The 24,854-nt window shown below is 37.2% G+C and overlaps 1 pseudogene; it reads left to right on the top strand.

The window, feature by feature from the left end:
• The first annotated feature begins 9,717 nt into the window (after window positions 1-9,717).
• LOC112624366 overlaps window positions 9,718-24,854 on the top strand; it is a 44,483-nt pseudogene continuing 29,346 nt past the window's right edge.

The raw sequence follows: 24,854 nt of genomic DNA on the forward strand, positions 1-24,854 counted from the left end.
TGTAAATTTGTTGGAGTTCTTTGTAGGTTCTGGATATTAGTCCTTTGTCAGATGAGTAGATTGCAAAAATTTTCTCCCATTCTGTAGGTTGCCTGTTCACTCTGATGGTAGTTTCTTTTGCTGTGCAGAAGCTCTTTAGTTTAATGAGATCCCATTTGTCAATTTTGGCTTTTGCTGCCGTTGCTTTTGGTGTTTTAGACATGAAGTCTTTGCCCATGCCTATGTCCTGAATGGTACTACCTAGATTTTCCTCTAGGATTTTTATGGTATTAGGTCTAACATTTAAGTCTCTAATCCATCTTGAATTAATTTTCGTATAAGGAGTAAGGAAAGGATCCAGTTTCAGCTTTCTACTTATGGCTAGCCAATTTTCCCAGCACCATTTATTAAATAGGGAATCCTTTCCCCATTTCTTGTTTTTCTCAGGTTTGTCAAAGATCAGATGGCTGTAGATGTGTGGTATTATTTCTGAGGACTCTGTTCTGTTCCATTGGTCTATATCTCTGTTTTGGTACCAGTACCATGCTGTTTTGGTTACTGTAGCCTTGTAGTATAGTTTGAAGTCAGGTAGCGTGATGCCTCCAGCTTTGTTCTTTTGACTTAGGATTGTCTTGGAGATGCGGGCTCTTTTTTGGTTCCATATGAACTTTAAAGCAGTTTTTTCCAATTCTGTGAAGAAACTCATTGGTAGCTTGATGGGGATGGCATTGAATCTATAAATTACCTTGGGCAGTATGGCCATTTTCACGATATTGATTCTTCCTATACATGAGCATGGTATGTTCTTCCATTTGTTTGTGTCCTCTTTTATTTCACTGAGCAGTGGTTTGTAGTTCTCCTTGAAGAGGTCCTTTACATCCCTTGTAAGTTGGATTCCTAGGTATTTGATTCTCTTTGAAGCAATTGTGAATGGAAGTTCATTCATGATTTGGCTCTCTGTTTGTCTGTTACTAGTGTATAAGAATGCTTGTGATTTTTGCACATTAATTTTGTATCCTGAGACTTTGCTGAAGTTGCTTATCAGCTTAAGGAGATTTTGGGCTGAGACAATGGGGTTTTCTAAATATACAATCATGTCATCTGCAAAGAGGGACAATTTGACTTCTTCTTTTCCTAACTGAATACCCTTGATTTCTTTCTCTTGCCTGATTGCCCTAGCCAGAACTTCCAACACTATGTTGAATAGGAGTGGTGAGAGAGGGCATCCCTGTCTTGTGCCAGTTTTCAAAGGGAATTTTTCCAGTTTTTGCCCATTCAGTATGATATTGGCTGTGGGTTTGTCATAAATAGCTCTTATTATTTTGAGGTACGTTCCATCAATACCGAATTTATTGAGCGTTTTTAGCATGAAGGGCTGTTGAATTTTGTCAAAAGCCTTTTCTGCATCTATTGAAATAATCATGTGGTTCTTGTCTTTGGTTCTGTTTATATGCTGGATTATGTTTATTGATTTGCGAATGTTGAACCAGCCTTGCATCCCAGGGATGAAGCCCACTTGATCATGGTGGATAAGCTTTTTGATGTGTTGCTGAATCCGGTTTGCCAGTATTTTATTGAGGATTTTTGCATCGATGTTCATCAGGGATATTGGTCTAAAATTCTCTTTTTTTGTTGTATCTCTGCCAGGCTTTGGTATCAGGATGATGTTGGCCTCATAAAATGAGTTAGGGAGGATTCCCTCTTTTTCTATTGATTGGAATAGTTTCAGAAGGAATGGTACCAACTCCTCCTTGTACCTCTGGTAGAATTCAGCTGTGAATCCATCTGGTCCTGGACTTTTTTTGGTTGGTAGGCTATTAATTGTTGCCTCAATTTCAGAGCCTGCTATTGGTCTATTCAGGGATTCAACTTCTTCCTGGTTTAGTCTTGGAAGAGTGTAAGTGTCCAGGAAATTATCCATTTCTTCTAGATTTTCCAGTTTATTTGCGTAGAGGTGTTTATAGTATTCTCTGATGGTAGTTTGTATTTCTGTGGGGTCGGTGGTGATATCCCCTTTTTCATTTTTAATTGCGTCGATTTGATTCTTCTCTCTTTTCTTCTTTATTAGTCTTGCTAGTGGTCTGTCAATTTTGTTGATCTTTTCAAAAAACCAACTCCTGGATTCATTGATTTTTTGGAGGGTTTTTTGTGTCTCTATCTCCTTCAGTTCTGCTCTGATCTTAGTTATTTCTAGCCTTCTGCTAGCTTTCGAATGTGTTTGCTCTTGCTTCTCTAGTTCTTTTAATTGCGATGTTAGAGTGTCAATTTTAGATCTTTCCTGCTTTCTCTTGTGGGCATTTAGTGCTATAAATTTCCCTCTACACACTGCTTTAAATGTGTCCCAGAGATTCTGGTATGTTGTATCTTTGTTCTCATTGGTTTCAAAGAACATCTTTATTTCTGCCTTCATTTCGTTATGTACCCAGTAGTCATTCAGGAGCAGGTTGTTCAGTTTCCATGTAGTTGAGCGGTTTTGATTGAGTTTCTTAGTCCTGAGTTCTAGTTTGATTGCACTGTGGTCTGAGAGACAGTTTGTTATAATTTCTGTTCTTGTACATTTGCTGAGGAGTGCTTTACTTCCAATTACGTGGTCAATTTTGGAATAAGTACGATGTGGTGCTGAGAAGAATGTATATTCTGTTGATTTGGGGTGGAGAGTTCTATAGATGTCTATTAGGTCTGCTTGCTGCAGAGATGAGTTCAATTCCTGGATGTCCTTGTTAACTTTCTGTCTCGTTGATCTGTCTAATGTTGACAATGGAGTGTTGAAGTCTCCCATTATTATTGTATGGGAGTCTAAGTCTCTTTGTAAGTCTCTAAGGACTTGCTTTATGAATCTGGGTGCTCCTGTATTGGGTGCATATATATTTAGGATAGTTAGGTCTTCCTGTTGAATTGATCCCTTTACCATTATGTAATGGCCTTCTTTGTCTCTTTTGATCTTTGATGGTTTAAAGTCTGTTTTATCAGAGACTAGTATTGCAACCCCCACTTTTTTTTGTTCTCCATTTGCTTGGTAAATCTTCCTCCATCCCTTTATTTTGAGCCTATGTATGTCTCTGCGTGTGAGATGGGTCTCCTGAATACAGCAGACTGATGGGTCTTGACTCTTTATCCAGTTTGCCAGTCTGTGTCTCTTAATTGGAGCATTTAGTCCATTTACATTTAAGGTTAAGATTGTTATGTGTGAACTTGATCCTGCCATTATGATATTAACTGGTTATTTTGCTCATTAGTTGATGCAGTTTCTTCCTAGCCTCGATGGTCTTTACATTTTGGCATGTTTTTGAGATGGCTGGTACCGGTTGTTCCTTTCCATGTTGAGTGCTTCCTTCAGGGTCTCTTGTAAGGCAGGCCTAGTGGTGACAAAATCTCTAAGCATTTGCTTATCTGTAAAGGATTTTATTTCTCCTTCACTTATGAAACTTAGTTTGGCTGGATATGAAATTCTGGGTTTAAAATTCTTTTCTTTAAGAATGTTGAATATTGGCCCCCACTCTCTTCTGGCTTGGAGAGTTTCTGCCGAGAGATCTGCTGTGAGTCTGATGGGCTTCCCTTTGTGGGTAACCCGACCTTTCTCTCTGGCTGCCCTTAAGATTTTTTCCTTCATTTCAACTTTGGTGAATCTGGCAATTATGTGTCTTGGAGTTGCTCTTCTCGAGGAGTATCTTTGTGGCGTTCTCTGTATTTCCTGGATTTGAATGTTGGCCTGCTCTACTAGGTTGGGGAAGTTCTCCTGGATGATATCCTGAAGAGTGTTTTCCAACTTGGTTCCATTTTCCCCCTCACTTTCAGGCACCCCAATCAGACGTAGATTTGGTCTTTTTACATAATCCCATACTTCTTGCAGGCTTTGTTCATTTCTTTTTCTTCTTTTTTCTTTTGGTTTCTCTTCTCGCTTCATTTCATTCATTTGATCCTCAATTGCTGATACTCTTTCTTCCAGTTGATCGAGTCGGTTACTGAAGCTTGTGCATTTGTCACGTATTTCTCGTGTCATGGTTTTCATCTCTTTCATTTCGTTTATGACCTTCTCTGCATTAATTAGTCTAGCCGTCAATTCTTCCACTTTTTTTTCAAGATTTTTAGTTTCTTTGCGCTGGGTACGTAATTCCTCCTTTAGCTCTGAGAAATTTGATGGACTGAAGCCTTCTTCTCTCATCTCGTCAAAGTCATTCTCCGTCCAGCTTTGATCCGTTGCTGGCGATGAGCTGCGCTCCTTTGCCGGGGGAGATGCGCTCTTGTTTTTTGAATTTCCAGCTTTTCTGCCCTGCTTTTTCCCCATCTTTGTGGTTTTATCTGCCTCTGGTCTTTGATGATGGTGATGTACTGATGGGGTTTTGGTGTAGGTGTCCTTCCTGTTTGATAGTTTTCCTTCTAACAGTCAGGACCCTCAGCTGTAGGTCTGTTGGAGATTGCTTGAGGTCCACTCCAGACCCTGTTTGCCTGGGTAACAGCAGCAGAGGCTGCAGAAGATAGAATATTTCTGAACAGCAAGTGTACCTGTCTGATTCTTGCTTTGGAAGCTTCCTCTCAGGGGTGTACTCCACCCTGTGAGGTGTGGGGTGTCAGACTGCCCCTAGTGGGGGATGTCTCCCAGTTAGGCTACTCAGGGGTCAGGGACCCGCTTGAGCAGGGAGTCTGTCCCTTCTCAGATCTCAACCTCCGTGTTGGGAGATCCACTGCTCTCTTCAAAGCTGTCAGACAGAGTCGTTTGCGTCTGCAGAGGTGTCTGCTGCTTTGTTATTGTTTTCTGTGCCCTGCCCCCAGAGGTGGAGTCTACAGAGACAGGCAGGTTTCCTTGAGCTGCTGTGAGCTCCACCCAGTTCAAGCTTCCCAGCAGCTTTGTTTACCTACTTAAGCCTCAGCAATGGCGGGCGCCCCTCCCCCAGCCTCGCTGCTGCCTTGCTGGTAGATCACAGACTGCTGTAATAGCAATGAGGGAGGCTCCGTGGGTGTGGGACCCTCCCGGCCAGGTGTGGGATATGATCTCCTGGTGTGCCTGATTGCTCAAAGCGCAGTATTGGGGTGGGAGTTACCCGATTCTCCAGGTGTTGTGTGTCTCAGTTCCCCTGGCTAGGAAAAGGGATTCCCTTCCCCCTTGCGCTTCTCAGGTGAGGCAATGCCTCGCCCTGCTTCAGCTCTCGCTGGTCGGGCTGCAGCAGCTGACCAGTACCGATCGTCCGGCACTCCCCAGTGAGATGAACCCAGTACCTCAGTTGAAAATGCCGAAATCACCGGTCTTCTGTGTCGCTGGCGCTGGGAGTTGAAGACTGGAGCTGCTCCTATTCGGCCATCTTGCTCCGCCCATCCGTTCCTACTTTCATTGTAAATGTTTAACTGCCAAATAAGACTTTGGATACAGATTCAGAATAAAAATAATGAAACACTTATTTAAGCATCCACCCTCATCCATGACATGGTATTATTCCTTAACTCAAGCCTATAGCCACTACCTTGAAAGAACAGTAGCAGCTTAAATTTAGGGACTACATGAGCTACTAAATTTGTGACCTGATTTTCATTAAAAACAGTCAAGATAATTCAAAGTAATACTTTTTTCAGATAATAGTTATGAGGAAACATAGTGTATTTTCAAATGCCAGTTCATCTCATAGGGATAGGGTTACTTGCCTATTTTGTTTGGGATAAAAGAAAACACAAAAAGGAAAGGAGGCCAGATGAATACTTTTTCTGCAATTAGTGGTGATGCATGTAGTGAACTGCTAAGCATCCATGACTAATCGAGATAGACAGGGCTATCCCTTGCTAATCACAAAAGATATTGGCCTGTCCATAGAAGAAAAGAGTGATTATATCAAAAAGAACAGTCAGCCATTACTAGGGCATACTCTGACAAGAGTGTCTGTGAATTATAAGACAAAAAGACAGAGAAAAAAAAAGGCAGTGTTAATTATCTTTAAATGAGAAGATGTGTTTATGTGTTCATGTATCTCATGGAAAGAGGCATTGCTTTGTTTTCTTTTAGAAGAGGTATTTTTTAAAAGGAACTCACTACTTGGTTAAGTCATGGAATTCATTGTCATAAAACTTAGTGGAGTAATTGTTTCTTATAATATTGTAGAACACAAAAAACTTTATAATTATTTATTTTAAAGTACCTAAATGATCTTTAAATATTAATTACAACCCAGTAGCCAGCAAGTACAGAACAAAAAATGATGCCAAATAAAGCAAGTGGGCTGGAATTTTTGTGTTATGGCAACGCAGTTCTGTTCGTTTTCAGCTTGCCATTATTTATGTAAACATAGAATTAAGTCTTTGTTTATAATTTATAAATGATGCTTCTCTGCCAAACACAGGTTTAACTTTAAGTTTGGTTGTTACTACTGAGTCTTCTGCTTGGATACTATCTTTGGGTTCAGCAAATACCTTTATCAGGGAATGAGAAGTTGGAAACTAACTTTTATATAAGTTGCCAATCCCCTCTTCGTCTCCTTTTTTGGAACCTTTGGAAATTTCTCTCTTTTCAAGATGACTGCATAGATCTAACTATCCAAAGAGCAATAAAACATTCATAAAAGCTCAGTTGTTCAAAAATAACTTTTCAAATTTCAGAGCCCTAATATGTTGAGTATTCTCTATGACTCTGGCATAGCAGACGGTTCAATGGATTGAGGGCTGTGAAAGAGATTGAGGGCTGTTCAATGGATTGAGGGCTGTTCAGTGAGTGGCAAAGGTTTGGTCAGAGATTTCCCATTGATTTTTTTTTTCCCACCAGCCCTCAGAAACCCACAAACTATGAGAAGATCACAAAGGAGGAAGAGGTTGAGGATATTGAGGGAGTGTGGCTCAAGAGAACAATCATCCAAGATGCATAAAGAAGAGAAACCAAAATGACTGTTTTTCAGAGTGAGATTTCTTTTTGTGGTCCAAGAAGAGATTGGGTTCACATTTAGTTAGAGTGAGATAAGTGAATCTTGAGAAATGTGAGGCTATCAAGAGTAAAGTCTGAGTTTTCCCAACTAAGATATCTGTAGAGGATATTAGAACTGGTTTGAATCTTAAAGAGGAATGGTTTTTGAGAGGAAGAGTAATTTGTGGTTTACACGTCACACTAGGAAGCCAGGATTTCACTTCCAGGACAGCAGAAAAGTTAGTTAATATGTCCATTAGCTGAGTTGGCAGGGGACAGAGCAATAATTCAACCACTATATGGAACACACTCTTCTGCCAGAAGGATGTTTCAGACCTTGTACTTCAAGTGATTTGTCAGAAATCTTCTTTGGATTTAGTTGTAGGCTGTGATGTACATCTAATAAGACTGTGATTGTTTCTGATTTGAAATAGGTAAGAATTGTATGCAACGATTCCAATCAAAATATTTTAAGCACAGGACAAATTGTCAAGATCAACTATATATAAGGCTTCTTATTTCATTGCTTGTAAATTCTGCCAACATCAAGCCTGAAAAAGGAATCATGTTCTCTTACACTGGATCCCTACACTTTTATAATTCCAGCAATATTCTCTTTTACTGTTTCTTATAATTGAAAACCTCTTCAAATATATTATTGGAAGAAACTGGGCAAAGCAGTATAAAATGACTATACAAAAATAATTACACAGTATGGGATATTCCCAGATTTAGTTTATTTGCATCTCTAACAACTTAGTCATATTTTGGCACTAAATACAGTCTTGGTCTACCACTCCTGCCTCCTAAGTATGTCTCAAATGCTTCTATTTCTCCTTGTTCCTATTACCACCACTTTTGCTCAGGACACAATCATCCCTTGTCTAGAATGTTGCAATAACTACTTTCCTAACTGGTCTCCTTGCTATCTGTCTTATCCACACTTCGAGTTTTCCCCCCACTGTAGCTGATGGCACTTTTCTAGTGCACAAATGTAGCATCTCTGTTTAACGTATTTTCATTCTACCTTATTTTGCTTAGTAGAAATGTCCAGAACCTTTCTTGATCTCTTTCTCTCTTGCTCACTCACTGACTCTTGTTCTCACTCTCTGGTCTTCTGTGTTTTAGCACTAGTGTCTTTGTCTCTAGGGCTTTAATTAGAAAACTCTTCTGCCCCTCATCTCTGCCCCATTCACTGACAGCTGGAAGATTCCTGATTGCTCCTTCCAGTCTCCCTTTGGATGTCACTCCTATAAGAAGAATTATTCTCTTTAGACTAACACAGGCATTCTTCCCTTGTGCCCCCAAGCACGCTGTACTTATTTCTTTGTTATTTAAAAATGTTCAAAAGGTCTTGCCATCTCCTGCTTCTTTCAACAAAGCATAAGTTCCTTAAGGACAATGTCCATAATTGTACCTCTAGTGTTTAGTCCAATACTTGGCACAAAGTAAGCAATCAGTATTTACTCGATAAGTTGAAAGTGATTTGACACCACTCCATAGCAATCTTTCTCAGTCCTCTTGCATAAAGGGGACATGGCAACATCAATTTTAGATGGTTTTCTAGACAGAAAATTTAGTCTTTTCCTGAAATAACCAGAAGGGTGTCTGATATATTAAGCTGATTACTGTGTCTCCCTCAATCAGAAATTTTCCTGATCCAGCTCTTTGGAGACATTCTGCCTATCTTAAATGTCTACAGTGTGTTTCTCACTCACTCAGAAATTTTCCTGAACCAACTCTCCAGAGATATTCAACCTGTCTTTAAGCCATCTTTCTCTTGCTTTTAACTCCCCTTATCCTTGGCTTTAACCTTCTGACTCATCACACTTTCCTCTTGCTCACACACCCACATCCAGATGGATCGAAACCTTTTCTCTGGATACTGTTTTGTTTTCTAGTCAAAATTGGGGTCATCAAACATTTCACATAAAAACCCCCTATTTAACAAATGGACAAACAAATATAAAGCAAAATTGTTGATGCAAATATGTGTATATTTTGGGAAACACATATGTAACCTCAGGGTTAGCAGCTATAGAAAGGATTGTGAGTGATTAGGGAGTAGGCATTGCAGGCAGAAATAGGCCAAAGTCTGTAGCTGCCATTCAAGGTTACTTTAAAATTTAACGGGTATCTCAAATTATCAATGTATTTGTATCAAAGAGAAATCAAATTCAAAGCAAATAATTGTAGAATTTCAAATATCTTTGAATTTTGTTTGTATTTTAATTACTGATTTAGCAAGTTGTCAAAAGTGAATTTATGTAGACTCTGTACAAATGCAGTTACAAGTGAGACAAGCAAGAAGTAAGGTTGTAATTTTATACAGGTAGATGTTTTTCCTTTGTAGCATTGGTATCTTCTTTAGTTCCCCCTGGACAGCCCTTGGATAAGTGACATTTAAGAAGTCACCGGAAGACAGAAGACAGCATCTTATTACTTTAGGGTTAATCGTTAACAACATGGTTGTACTAGTGACATTGTTTATAGTGTTCAATTAAATGCCAATTTAATGACACTCCACATTTAAACAGCAGTGCTGAGCCTTTATGTAGTTCCAGCCCAGAGGATTGACCAGCTGTCCGCTCTTGCTGACCCTCCACATGCCGTTCCTTCTATTTTTCAAGGATACAGGTAATTGCTAGTCCTGAAGGAGACTGAAACAAGCTATTGTCTGGCTGTATCCATGATGCCTTTCTTAATAGGAAATGAATTGGCACTCTTCATAGCACCAAGTTCCCAGAAGAAAACTGGGTTTGGATATTAATGCAGTAGGAATTGTGTTTCATGAAGCCTTGGCTGAATATTACACTGTACATTTGCAGCTTTTTATTATACCTTGCATTTTGAGAGGAATGATGGCTGCATTACCACCGACTAAGCAGCTGCAGGGTTATCTCTTTCACACAACCAATCCACTTGGGCTTTTGGAAATAGGGTTTTCATACCTGAAAAGTATTCCCTTTCCAAGAGTGAGAGCATGCGAGCTCACCAAGCACTAATACTCAGCTATGATGAGACTGCTGGCCCCTGATAATTGCATAAAGAAACCAATTTGAACCAAAATGCTGCTACTGAAATGTGTGTTTTTCTAATAGACTTCTATAAATATATGAGGTTTTGTGCATTCACATATCCTCAGGTGAATGAAGATAAAGTTAAGGTTTATTTCACCTAGATGATGCACTAGCTACTTATTCAGATACATTCTAGATGAGAATGTATCTTGAAGATATCAATTGTATCCCCCTTCCTACTTTTAACAAATATAGTAGACAGGTGCTTACTACATTATTTTTCTTCATGATTAAGATATTCAAGAGATAGTTTCCATCTCGGAGAACCTCACAGTCTAATGGTAAAGACAGGCATAAACAGAAAAATACAATGCAGTGTAGAGGTGGATACGATGTTGGTGGTATTGTACTGGGCAATACAGGTATATAAAGGAGACAGACCTGGTCAATACAAGAGAAGAAAAATTAACAAAGAAGCCATATACTGAAAAAAATGTTTTGAATCATCAATATGAGATGATTTCAGCACTTGGTTCATGTAACTATATTATCAGCTTCTACAATGTAAATTTTTTAAATATGCCATGTATCACCTACCAGGGACGTCTGTGCTGGTGTGTGATATCTGGTGATGAAAATAGTATCAACCTGAGTAAATTGAGAACTAAACATCTCACTTAAACTCCTTAATAGGGCACACAGCAACATCTGGCATGTGGCAGTTGTAAACATTCTCTATCATTAATTATTAATGGAAGAGAATCAAATAATTATTTTTAAATAATATTCATATTTTAATTAAAATTGGTATATATAGAGAGAGACAGAAACAAAGAGACAGAAAGAGAGAAATATTGAGGAAGAGAATCACACATTGTTTATTAGATATTAATACTTCAGGAGACCTCTTGAGAAATCCTGCTTTATAACAAGCCACAGTGAGAAATTCTATTTTAACTAAATTATCAGGATAGGCAAGCTATACTTCAGTACACTGGTTTGTTATGAGTATACGTTTGTTTTTTATGACTTCTAGCTATTCTAGTGAGAATTTAATTAAATGTTCTTACTTGAATAAATAACCTGATAAAGTGAGTTCAGTGATGACTACTGACTGGAGGGGACTGTCTTTGGTGATTGATTGCTCTGAGGATGCAATGCTGAATTTATTTTGCTTTGTATTCCAACTCTTGAGTGGTGTTTGATCTCAGGCACAGACTTTCTGGATCATAACATTGAATCAAAATTCCCAGGAACTCAGGTCAATCATCTGAATTATTAATATTTCTTAACTCGTGAAACATTGTCATCACCACATCATGTAGAATTTCTTCCTTATTATATCCCAGTACCTATTTCCCATCCCTTCTTTTGTAACCATATAATGAGATCAGTTTAAGTTCTTTGAATTTGTGCATATTCTTGAAAAATGTCCAGTGTTTCTGAAGTTACTATTTTCTTCCAGTTTTATGTGTAATTATATATGTGATATTGTGCTGTAATCTTTTCTTTCTTCATTGCTTTACTCAACACGAAGTTTTGATGTATTCATATAGTTGTGTGTATAACTAGTTCATTTATTCTGAGTGATACATAGTTCCCATTATGTATAGCCAAGAGCGTGAGTATTGTATCATGTGGTGTTCACATGCTTAATTTCACCAGATATTCTCATACTGTTCTCCAGAAGGTTTGTGGTGGTTTTTGCTACCATCGGAAATACAGGGTGGATGCCATCAGCCTATTATTTACAAAGAAAAAATTTCTGACACGAAACTTATGTGCAAATTTTGTAATACAGAGAAGTAGAAGTAAATCTCTGTAGTGAATGTTGTGTGATATAAAATTTAAGCAAAACAAACTTTCATGTCTTGTGTTGAGGAGATGCTCTCTAAATAGTTGTTGAAAAATTGAACTAAGTGCAGTGGACTTCTGGCTGTGTCACATATGAGCTGTGTCACCTTGAATAAATTACTGAACCTCTTAGTTCTTTCATCTCTAAAATGGATATAATGATACTTATTTTATTGGATTGCTTAAAAGATTCAATGAAATCATGCTTGAGAAGGTTTAGGTAAGCCTTAAGAAATAATAAACATTGGCTATTACTGTTGTTATTTTTATTGTTGTCACTATTGTTATTTAGTGATGCCATAGAGGTTCAACTGCAAAGGCAATTTTGAAAAGTAAGGTAAATTCTCCCAACATCTATATCTCTGTTACACTGTTCCCAATAGAGTGCTTTTTGGTTCTTAAACTTACAGCTGATGTTTACATTGGAAATTTTATATTTGCGTTTGGAAAACAAAATACAATTTTTTTTTTTTTTTTTTTTTAAGGCAGGGTCACCCAGGCTGGAGTGCAGTAGTGTGATCATAGCTCACTGCAGCCTTGAACTCTTGGGCTCAAGCGATCCTCCTGCCTCAGCCTCCTGAGTAGTTGGGACTATGGGCCTGCACCACCATACCCAGCTAATTTTAAATATTTTTAGTAGAGATGGGGTCTCACATTGTTGTTCATGCTGGTCTTGAAGTCCTAGCTTCAGACAACCCTCCTGCTTGGGCCTCCCAAAGTATTGGGATTACAGGCATTAGTCACTGTGCCAGGTCAAAATACAATCATTTCTGAGAAAACAGTGTACAGTAAGTACACAAGTTACATTTTAATTATAATTAGTAAGACATGACAATCACATGTAGATATTTTGAAAAAAGCAACATGCATCAACAAAGGAGACATGTACTGGGGATATTTCTGGCTCTAAGAGCCATCGCAGTATCATACTCACTGTGAGCTATTCCATGCCTGGCACACTTGTCCTGAGGTGTTTCCAAAATGACTTTCAAAGTTTAACCACGTATTATACAATAAACACCCCCCTCAAATCACGAAAGTATTATTTTGACTTTTTAATAATAGCTGGCCAGGCGTGGTGGCTCCCGACTATAATCCCAGCACTTTGGGAAGCCGACGCAGGTGGCTCACTTGAGGTCAGGAGTTCAAGACCATCCTGGGCAACATGGCAAAACCCCATCTCTACTAAAAGTACAAAAATAAGCTGGGCAATGGGTGGTGTGTGCTTTTAATCCCACCTGCTTGGGAGGCTGAGACAGGAGAATCTCTTGAACCTGGGAGGCGGAGGTTGCAGTGAGCCGAGATCAAGCCACTGCACTCCAGCCTGGGCAATAGAGCAAGACTCCATCTCAGAAAATAATAATAATAATAGCCATTCTGACTGCATGAGATGGTACCTCATTGTGGTTTTGATTTCTATTTCTCTAATGATTGGTAATGTGAGCATTTTTTCTTGCTTGCTGGCCACATGTGTGTCTTCTTTTGAAAAATGTCTGTTCATGTCCTTTGCCCACTTTTTAATGGGGTTGTTTTGTGCTTGTAAATTTGTTTAAGTTCCTTATAGACTCTGGATATTAGACCTTTGTTGGATGAATAGTTTGCGAATATTTTCTCCCATTCTGTAGGCTGTTTACTTTGCTGGTAGTTTCTTTGGCTGTGCAGAATCTTCATAGTTTATTAGGTACCAATTGTCCATTTTCTTTTTTGTTGCAATTGCCTTTGGCATTGTTGTCATGAAATCTTAGCCAGGTCTTATGTGTAGAATGGTATTTTCTGGGTTATCTTCTAGGGTTTTAATAGTTTCATGTTTTATATTCAGATAATTAATGCATGTTGTGTTGATTTTTGTATATGGTTAAATGTAGGGGTTCAATTTCAATCGTCTGTATATGGCTTGCCAGTTATCCCAGGACCATTTGTCGAATAGGGAGTCCTTTCTACATTGTGTGTTTTTGCTGACTTTGTCAAAGAGCAGATGCTGGCGAGGTTGCAAAGGAAAGGGAATGCTTATACACTGCTGGTGGGAATGTAATTAGTTCAGCCATCGTAGAAAGTAGTGTGAAGATTCTGCAAAGCACTTAAAGCAGAATTACTATTTGACCCAGCAATTTCATTATTGAGTATAAATATAAATATAAATCATTCTATCATAAAGACACATGCACACATATGTTCATCGCAGCACTATTCACACATGCAATCAACCTAAATGCCCGTCAGCAGGAGATTGGATAAGGAAAATGTGGCACATATACACCATGGAATAGTATGCGACCATAAAAAGAGTAAGATTATGTCTTTTCCAGGAACATGGATGGAGCTGGATGCCGTCATCCTAAGCAAACTAATTCAGGAAAAGAAAAACAAATACCACATCTTCTCACTTATGAGTGGTACATAAACAATAACGCAGGGACACAAAGAAGGGAAAAACAGACACTAGGGTCTACTTGAGGGTGAAAGATGGGAGGAGGGAGAATATCAAAAAACTACCTATTGAGCTCTATGCGTATTACCTGGGTGATGAAATAATCTGTACACCACACCCCTGAGACATACAGTTTACCTATAAGGCAAAGCTGCATATGTACCACCGAACATGAAGTAAAAGTTTTTTTTTTTTTTTTAAAGAAAGTATTAAGGAAACTATGAATAAGAAAACAAGTAAATGAAAAAAATAGTAGAATAAAAATAGTAGAATAGATATTTCTGTACACAAAAACAACTGTTGCACTAATAATATGAATTATTTGACAATTACGAAACAATGTTTTATCAATTCACATCTAAGCATCCTTCTATATAGGGGTTTTCCATATTTTATTTACATTTAGAAATAAGTTGATAGTTCTGTTAGAATGGGTCTAGGTTTTGTAGGAGCTGCAACTTGTAATATTTGGGGGATCTCCTTTAACTAAAATAATATAAAATTATCTTACATCTATGAACATTACAAATATGCATTGCTAGTTTCTTCCCAGGATCTTGGAAGGGGTTCATGCAAGTGAAGGACTTTGAAGGTTAAGTTTCATCAATTGTATGATAAATCAACTTTTGGAATTTGGAATTGACATGTAATGTATCATAGTTATTTTTCCATATTAGGGAATAGGTACCCAGTTAACATTTTGGCACAGAACATCTGATTTTCTGAAATGTATTCCTGATTGACATAAAGCAGAATATTCCTCTTCTAAGACAGAAATAAACTAAGAGAAAGAAAAATGAATTGGAGAAAGGGGGAAAAAAAAAAACCCTTCAAGTAATTGTAGATAAAACTTCCTATTTAGTTCTTTATTACCTGATAAGTCACTACCAATTCTGTTTTTAATTTTGACTTATTTGTTACTAATAAGTGCATCAGCCCTTGAATTCTCAATGTAATTGAACTGGTTGTACTTGTAGGGGCAATCACAAGCAATTTTATTTCTATTTCCTTTTGTACTTAAAGTACACTATGTGGAGTTACTTTAGTCCCTTGTTTTTGGATGAAAACTCACACAGATTCCATGACTTTTATCATCATTCTTAAGATGGTAAAAGTCCTCTAGTACTTTGAATTTGAGTCACAATTCACAATTTAAAACGTCCAGTCCTATGTAGAATAAAAATTTCAAATGTGATCTCCAGTTTATATTTTCCTCCTTCATTTATCCCCTCTACTTTTTTAGATATCCCCTCATGAGTATTTTCTGACCTCCTCTAAATGTGAAGTATGGGGCAAAAGAATGGATAAGGGGAGGGCGCAAAAAGTCTGAATTCATCGATGCTAGTGTGATGACCCAGGAGGAACAGTTCTTTCTCACCATATCCCTGAGGTTTTCTCTGCTGCAGTTCCCTGGACAGAGCAAACGAATATCTCTTCAGGACAGTCACTGTTTTTCTCATCTTGTACATTCCTCGACTTCTTTATTTTTTCTTCAGGTTTTTGTTTTTGTTTCCCTTTCAAGGAAGCCATCTCAAACAGGATGTAAGATGACCCTGGCTCTACAGTCTGGTGCATGGAAAACATTTATATACTCTTTGCCCTTGTGGACTCTGCTGCCCCACAACTGCAACATTCTTTGTGCAGCTTCAAAGCGAGAAATCACCTTTGCCATATCAGCTTTTCAGGCAAAAGTCAGAAGCCAGGCTACTGCATCTCCAAACTGCAAGGAACACATTTTAAGTTCTCCAAAGGGCAAATAATGAAGCAACCCTCATCCCTCATTCTTACGGGTAGTGGGGGTAGGACTCATGAGGGTACCAACTACCAACTATAAAAATCCCCTTCTCTATATTTTCTAGCCTCAATGTTGATAAATGCTTTTAGAGATTTTATGTCTTGTTTCCAACCACCTTTTTTGAAATAGTTTTATCCTTAAATGGAGACTGGCTTGAGATGTGTTTTTATTCTCTTAGTACTTTATCCAAAAACATCCATAAGAAATGAAGAAGTGAAATACTTTTGGCAAACCTACACATTTTTGGTATTGGTTCTTCTAGTCTGTGCATTGTAAGTAAATAAAATGTAATATTTAGAGTGGCTCTTTCTGTATTTATAGCATGGCACCTTTAGTCATCTCTTTAAAAGGTTATTAAATATTTACTCTGTAAAAGTCCTTAGTCATTTTTTCTTAACAATGTTAATCAAAATCATATAGATGTTATGAGACTAGTATCTTTCACACAGTATGAAATATGCCATTGGAATTTAGCCCTAACCTGAAATAATGGAGTAAAAATGCCTCAGGGAAACATATTGGTCCTTCAACTGACAAGGAACCTGTGAGATTGTGAATTTTGTCCAGTTTTGTTTGAACGTTTTCTGTAAAAATAAAAACGACTTTGGCTTGCTATAAAGTATGTGTCCTTTAGGACACTTATGCCAAATATTATGAATATTATTACTGGGAAACAGACACACACACATACACACACACACAACCTTTTTCCTGCAATGTCACAGAAGTATCAAGAAATTAAAAGGAAATATATTGTCAATCAACAAGGCTAAAAGAAAAAAAAAAAACAACCCTCCAGAAACCGAACAAATGATGAGAAAGAAAATAAGATTGAATTACAGGGAACATGAGAAGATACTTTTGGCCCTCCAAACTTACTGGGATCCTCCACTTATATGATAGAAACTACGGAAAGGAAAATATTTCCCAAATTATTGATTTATTCTCTTCACAGAGAATACATGTCTAAGCGACTCCCAATATAATTAAAATCAGGTACAATTAACATCTTTGTCTAAGTAAAACTTAAAATTTTAAATCATTGCCTATATGTAGATTAGAGATGGCTTACTTTTAAAAGGCCACATTGTTTCCAGAAGGAAAAGCTGATTATATAACAGTGATTCTTTTATTCTGACGTATTCTGTTCAATATGTTAAGCTTAGAATAGATGATGTTTTACTTTGAATATTATTTAATTATTTTCATTATATTTACAACAGCTGACAGTTTTAGTAATAATGGGATTATGGGGGGAATTTCTGTTTTCAGTAGTATCTCTTGGTAGTAATACAAAAACAATAATTCTGATTCAGGACCTGGGTAGATCAAGTAAAAATGTCACAGGTTTAGTTCATGTAAGTAATGATGCTTTTATTCTGACCATAATATAGAGCTTTAAAAACAAACAAACAAACAAACAAAAAAATCAACTAGCCAACAGTGGTTGTTGGGGGAGACTTTGTTAAATGAGGTTAACAATAACCCAAGGTGCTCCGACCAGCTGGACCAACTAGAGCTTTCATATGGTTAAACACCTTCTGGTGGCATTAGTTTCAGGCTACCTATACATTGCTGATAAGTCCTACTTTGCCTTAGTCACATTCAAGGTATGCTAAAGGAGTGTTTTTAAGTTTTAGGTTTTTTTGTTTGTTTGTTTGGTTTTTTTTGTTGTTGTTGTTTAAGTTTTTTTGTTGTTTTTTGTTTGTTTTTTTGTTTTGTTTTGTTTTGTTTCCATTCCAATGTCTGCTGTGCTGTCTGGAAAACAAAAAGTCTTTAACAAAATCAAGAAAATCAAATTTGAGACCTGCTTTAATGGCTGTTTCATTTTATAGTGAAAACTCAAACTTAAGTCTTCACTGAGTACATTTCTTGGCTATCACCTTGATCCTTAGGTACATGTAACACAATGCAAAGGTGCAAGCGATATACTTGCTAATTTATTTGAGACCCTTCTCTCCATTAATCCTTAGTAGAATTATGATAATCCAACGTGACAATTTTTATAAATGCATTAACATTTGGATTACTATCACTGATAAATCTCAGTCTGCCTACTTTTCAAAACTACCATTTTGCATTCTTTACACTGGCCTTATGACATTTTAAAATTCCAATGGTATTTGAAATACAAGCATAAAGCTAAGGAATTGAGATCCTAGAGTTCGACTATGAAATTTTAAATCAAGAGAAAATAATAATTGAAGGGTAGTTTAGGATAATTGTTTCATTTTCCAGTCAAGAAAATTGAGGTTGTACAGGAGGAACCAATAGGTGACTAGTGTTTGGATAACCAATTAAGACTGAACATCACCACAACATGAGTCTCTCATGTGCCTCTAATCCAGGGCTCTGTCAATCAAGACTGAAACCAAGAATGAAGAAATAAGAAATGAATATGCTTTCCAATCTCAAGTCATCTGAAATTTATTTTAAAAAGCTTAAACTAATAATTTATACTGCTTTAGGCCTGCTACTTTCATTCTTATTCATAAATAACACTTCACACATAGTAAATGCTTGATAAATATTTGCTGAAATGAATTAAATTTATTCAAGGATAAATATAGTGTACCACATCTTTTCAAGGCTTCACCACATTAATATCAATTCATGAATTTCACAAGTTCTGAGATTCTACTTACTCGGTAGCAGCACCTGCCCTTTACCTAAAAACTCTGTTAATTCTGAGACTGTAAAGCAGGTGGTCTCCCATGTGCTCAAGGACATATCACCCTGTGCTGTTTTGCTCTAGGTCAAGGAGATCTATTTGTCCTCTGCCTTTTGCACCCTTCATTTGAATATGTGCCTCCACAGGGCAGTGACATCCTCCTGTGGTGGTCACCTAATCCTTTCACGATGCCAAAGTTATTCTGTGATCAGAGATAGAAGTGAGGAGAATGGTTTTTCCCCTACATTTCTGTAATTTCTCTCTCCCTGAGGTCTAAAGCAGCATTGCTAGATCACACATGCTAATAAGCAGAAGAGCTAATATATAAACCTGGTTAGCCTGGCTCCAGATTCCCCATACACTGTGTGGGGTGTGGCACATCTATTTCATACTTTACATTCTCCTGTGCTCTCTGAGGATCATCCATGTGATGTCTACCTTCAGTCTCCAGGCAAACCAACAAAATGTGCACACAAATTAATTAGTTTTTTGGGGGGTGGGTGGGGGTGTGATGGAAAGGGAAAGGACTTTCTCTATCTTCTCTTTCTAGAAGTATCCCAGTCACAACTCCAGCCTTTCAACTCAATTCATTGTAATGAAGCAGAAAGGTTTTTCATTCTGTGATATGTATTTTATAATTTTTCTTTGTATTTTTTGCTTACTTATTGATCTAAGACCTATGGTCTGGGTTTGAAAAGCTAGACAGCAGTGTTCAATTGTTTGTTGTTTTTTAAAGTATACTTTTCTCTATAGTGTTGCTGCATTATAAACAATTCTAAAATCTCAGTGTCTTACCACACTATTTCTTGCTCATGCAGTTTTACAGGCCAGCTCTGGCAATGCTGAGCTCAGATGGAGTTAGCTAGGCTTAGATCCAGGCTGCAAGTTAAAACTCAGTGTTTCTTCTCATTCCAGAACCAATGGCTCTACCCAACATATTCTTCTCATTACAGATGGCAAAGACACAAGCAGACAAGACAGATTATTCAAGTGTATTCATTGCCTCTATCTTCATCACATTAAATAACATCCCATCAACCAAAGCAAGTTATCTACATTAGAATGAATATTCCACCTACTCTACTGGAAGGCCCTCCATGAGTCATGAGACAAAAGGTTTGGATGTAATCTTATTACAGTGAGTGGGTGGGGGGAGTGAAGAGCTGAAAACCTTCATCCATTTTGCCACAGTTGTCAATAATGACAGTAAGAATGGTGACAGTGATGATGATGATGTAAACAAGTTTTCTTTTCCTCAGCTTTTAACATTAAGCTTTATTCACCCTGAGGTTTTTACCCTTAATTTAAAGGCCTAGTAAGTTGGCCTTACAGGAATTTTTATTTCCCCCCATGAGCCATTAAAGAGCACTTTAATAAAGAGAAAAAGAAATTCCTTATGAGTGAAGAGAGGCATGCATTGGAGATGATGTGTTACTGTGAGACAGGGTACAGGATGTGGAAATTTGCTTTGAAAATGTGACACCCAAATTAACATCCTGCCTAGCTCCCATAAGGCTGAGTATTAGGGAGAGAGGACTGTAGTCTCAATTGTGTAAATTTAGAAGTGCCATTAAAAAAATAAAATACAGGCTGTATTATTTTGTTGCTGAAATAATAAGTGTGTGTCACACTGGGAATGGGGGTTCTTTCTTCCCACTTTTCGGACGCTCCTAAAAGCCAGCAGCCTGAGAATGAAGCAGGAACAGTCTGCAAGTGAAATAAAAGCAGGGGAGACTTATGGTTCAGCAACCATAGATAACAGTAGGTGATCCCCATTGTTGAGATGCGATGACTTAATATGATAGATGGAGGGAGGAAAAAACTAGTAGATCCTACGGTGAGAGAACTGGCTTTAGAACGTACACACACAACTTACTTGAGAGGAAAATTCAAGGAAGAATTTTACTGCCACTGCAGTCTGTTTGTATCCAAACTAGTGTGTTTGAAGGCATTCTGGCTTATATTATTATTGTTGTTGTTGTTATTATTTATTACCACTATTATTCATATATTAGTGTTTTAACTTCGTTGATGAGACAAGATGATGAACTTTGACAATTCTTTTGTTCATGAAAGGAATACAATTACCCAGTTCCACTTTGCTTAGGCTACGATACAGGAAACAAAATCAGACCTATCCTAAGAAAACAAGAACGAAGAATAGCTTATCAGATCAATAAAAAATTACTGTCATTTGGATAAGAATTTGCCTGATGTACAAAAATTTGCTTGATACTCTCAAGTTTTTATGTTTTCATAATATGCTACATAAGTGCTAGCATTTATTTGTTGCTATCTAGTTAGAAGAAAATAAAAGCTGCCCCCCATCAGTAACACAAAATTGTATTCCAATACTTTTCATCACATGAGGGACATTCCACAGGCTATGAAATTCTCAATAAAACTGTAAACCTCATTGAATTGTCTCACACTGAGTTGAATATCAGTAAAATTACAATTTTATTGGTAACTGCTGGACAGCAGAAATGGGAATCACATTGATTTACATTATCATAGTTTAATATCCTTTAACAGATATTGTTCCTTAGGTTTACTTTTCAAAGACCTTTCTTCTCTCTTTAAACCTACCCTTTCTGTGGTACTTTCTTTCTCAAAAATTTCATCTATTTTCATGCTTTAAGTACGAATGAATCCTGAAAGTTTATCTCTAGACCAGCATTTCAGTCTCCCTGACACTGAGCGTTGGATATCTGCAAGGAACTGAAACTTGGCAGGTGAAAAAACAAACCAATTCGTTTTCATACCTCAATATTTCCCAAAACATTCATTTCCTCTAGACTTTTTTATTTCTTCATATAGATTTAGATTTTTTGAACTTGACTCTTATCCCTCCTTTACTTTTTATATTTAACAATGCAAATTCTATTTCTATATCAATATTTTGTTCTCATATTTCCATATGTATACCATTTCCTCTAATGCAGAGTCTCTTAATTCTTTCTTTGAAAAGTCCTTCCAAATGTAATTCTCAGGTTTATTTCTCCTGTCTCTTAATTTGTCAACAGTAGCCCACTTCTGATTAGTGTTTTTAGGGTGTAACCTCTCTGCTACTCTACTTCTTTTGGGGTCCACTTCAAATGCCATTAACTCCATTATAACTTTTTACAGTTTCATAACTGTATATATATATGTATAGTCTCTTGATCATGTTAATTTCTTTGTAAAATTTTTCCCTGAAATATGTTAATAGATTCAATAGAATATTCATCTCTGCACCTCCATCATATAAAGGGCTTTGCTGATTGTCATGTGTGAATGGGAAGTGTGTGGACAGGTATACTGGGTAACAGGAATCATGTCACCCATGATTAATCTTTTCAAAAATGTAATCAATTTTATGTTTATTCCCTCATTTTCCCCCACCAGATATAAAATTGAGTGCTCTGATGCCAAGGATGGTGAGTTACTCATCTTTCTATTCCAGGCTGTAACTCTCATGAAAAAGATAAACATTAAATACTTGCTAAATTTTATCAATGATTCTACTTAGGCTGTATGGATTTATAATTTAGTTTCCAGCAAAAAGGGAAATATCTATCTATCTATCTATCTATCTACTTACCTATCTATCTGCCTAGCTGCTTACCTATCTGTCTATCAAATATTTTTCTTCCAATGGTGATGCAATTGAAGAATTACTTAGGGCCACATCACTACCAGGGAACACAAATGCTCACAAATAACTATTAATATTCTTTTGCTTTGATTTATCAGAAAACATTTTTCCCCTAAACTGGGAAAGACGTTAATGCCTTCTAATAGGATAAAGTGACTGCTAAAAATACTGCAGGTTCTTTTCACTGAAGACCTAGACTATTGGATCAGAAACTCCTGCCATTAACAGCCTTAGTGTAAGTGCCTTCCACAAAGTGGATGTTACACACAATTTGAACTAATTACTTTGAATGACTATTGGTATTGAAAATGGTATATTTTCAGTGAAATTGAATGAGGCATTCTAATTTGTCTTCAAATTCAGTAAAATTTCAATTAATAGGAAAAAAACAGGGAGATATGCAATTCCTATGCCCAATAATTCTTTAGCTAAGTATTCTCTACATTTGCTGTTTTCTATTTCCCTTTATTACCCAGTCTAAACCAACTTCTACTGCTTCTCCCATGATAGCTAGAGTTGAACATTTGCTGAATCTTGTAAGCATGTCTGCTATGAAATTAAAAATAAGTGTGGTTTATTTGAGATGATCTCATATTTTTGTAGTTGCTTTTTGGGATGTGGGGTTCCAATAGCACACACTATCCCCAGCTTCTGTTTCATTAATTGACATTAAATACACTATGAAACTAGTGCTGAAGTGGACAATTCAACAATTAAAGAGACAGTAAATGGAGATAGTATATTTACTTTACCACTGCCTTCATTATTCTAAACCTCCTAACAGCAGCAATAAAATATTTTAGCAAGAGTTTCCAGATGCAATAAGAATTTAATTTTCTTCTCAGAAAGAGGAACTTGTTTATAACTCACTAGAGAAGACTGAGCTTATAAGATATTTAATTGTTCTTATTGTGATAAAATTCGGGCCCAGAGTAATTTATTTTCCCTTTCAATGTGGAAGATACACATAAAGCTAAATAATTGAAGTAAAAATTAATAGGATTGAGTTACAAAATGTTACTTTGGGAATATTGTAGTGATGGTTTCAATAGAATATACATCTCTGCACCTCCATCATATAAAGGGCTTTGCTAATTGTCATGCATGAGTGGTAAGCACATGGACAGTTATGCTGAGTAACAGGAAGCAACTTTTTTTTCTTTTTTCTTTTTTTTGAGATGCAGTTTCCCTCTGGTTGCACTGGATGAAGGGCAGTGGCACAATCTCGGCTCACCACAACCTCCACCTCCCAGGTTCAAGTGATTCTCCTGCCTCAGCCTCTCAAGTAGCTGGGATTACAGGCATCTGCCACCATGCCTGATGATTTTTTGTATTTTTAATAGAGATGAGGTTTCACCATGTTGGCCAGGCTGGTCTCGAACTCCTGACCTCAGGTGATCCACCCACCTCAGCCTCCCAAAGTGCTGGGATTACATGTGCGAGCCACTGCACCCAGCCGGAAGCAACTTTTATCTATACTACATTCACACCGGTGGTGAGGCTAAACACCCCATTTACATATGGGACCTGCTTTTCAGGGAATCACCCTACATCTTTGCTTTTTAAAAGCTACCCTTGTACTGACTATGTAGTTCATTTAGCGTTGCTTACTACAGGGGATTTTTAAGCTGTTGGTCATATTGCCTGTAAAGAACTGTTTTTCCCCAATATTATTCAATGTTAGTCACAGTAGCAGAAATTTGAAGAACATAATTTCTTTTTTCTTTGAGATAGAATCTCTTTTTCTGTCACCCAGGCTGGAGTTCAGTGGCTTGATAATAGCTTACTGCAGCCTCAAACTCCAAGAGGGCAATTCTGCCTTGGCCTCCCAGAGTGTTGGTATTACAGGCATGAGCCACTGCTCTTGGCTCATAATTTCCATGTAGCCATTTCCAGTGGCGTCATGCTGTATATGTAGAATTTAATTATTTTTTAAATACTCTTTTTTAAAATATTATACAAGTGAGGCATGGATTTAGAAACTTGGAAAATGTTTACAAATGCATAGAACAAAACAACATAATCTTGAAACACGTTGACAACATTTTAATGTATTTTTTGCCACTCTTTTTATTTGCATGTGCGAGATCGTATATGCATGCATTGAATCTTGCATTTCAACATATAACGTGCTGGACAGTATGGGATGTGTATACACATACACACACACACACACACAAGCATTTGAATCTTGCATTTTTATGTTATATTGTTACCGGAAATGTCCCCATGCCATTAATTATAACAAAATTACACGAATGGCTTCATAATAGGTTGATATTAGATATACTTTAATGCATCTGTTCATTTCTCTATCGTGAAACGTTGATTGTTTTCAGTTTGTATTACCACAAATTCTATTGTAATGAATTAACTTCTAAGGAAAGTTAATATTCAATAAACCATACTGTGATGGTTAATACTGAGTGTCAACTTGGTTGAATGGAGGAATGCAAAGTATTGATCCTGGTGTGTCTGTGAGGTTGTTGCTAAAGGAGATTAACACTTGAGTCAGTGGACTGGAAGAGGCGACCCACCTTCAATCTGGGTGGACACGAATTAATCATCTGCCAGTGAAGCTAGGGTAAAAGCC

The sequence above is a fragment of the Theropithecus gelada genome, chromosome 5 (assembly GCF_003255815.1).
Source record: "Theropithecus gelada isolate Dixy chromosome 5, Tgel_1.0, whole genome shotgun sequence".
Classification (NCBI taxonomy): Eukaryota; Metazoa; Chordata; class Mammalia; order Primates; family Cercopithecidae; genus Theropithecus; species Theropithecus gelada.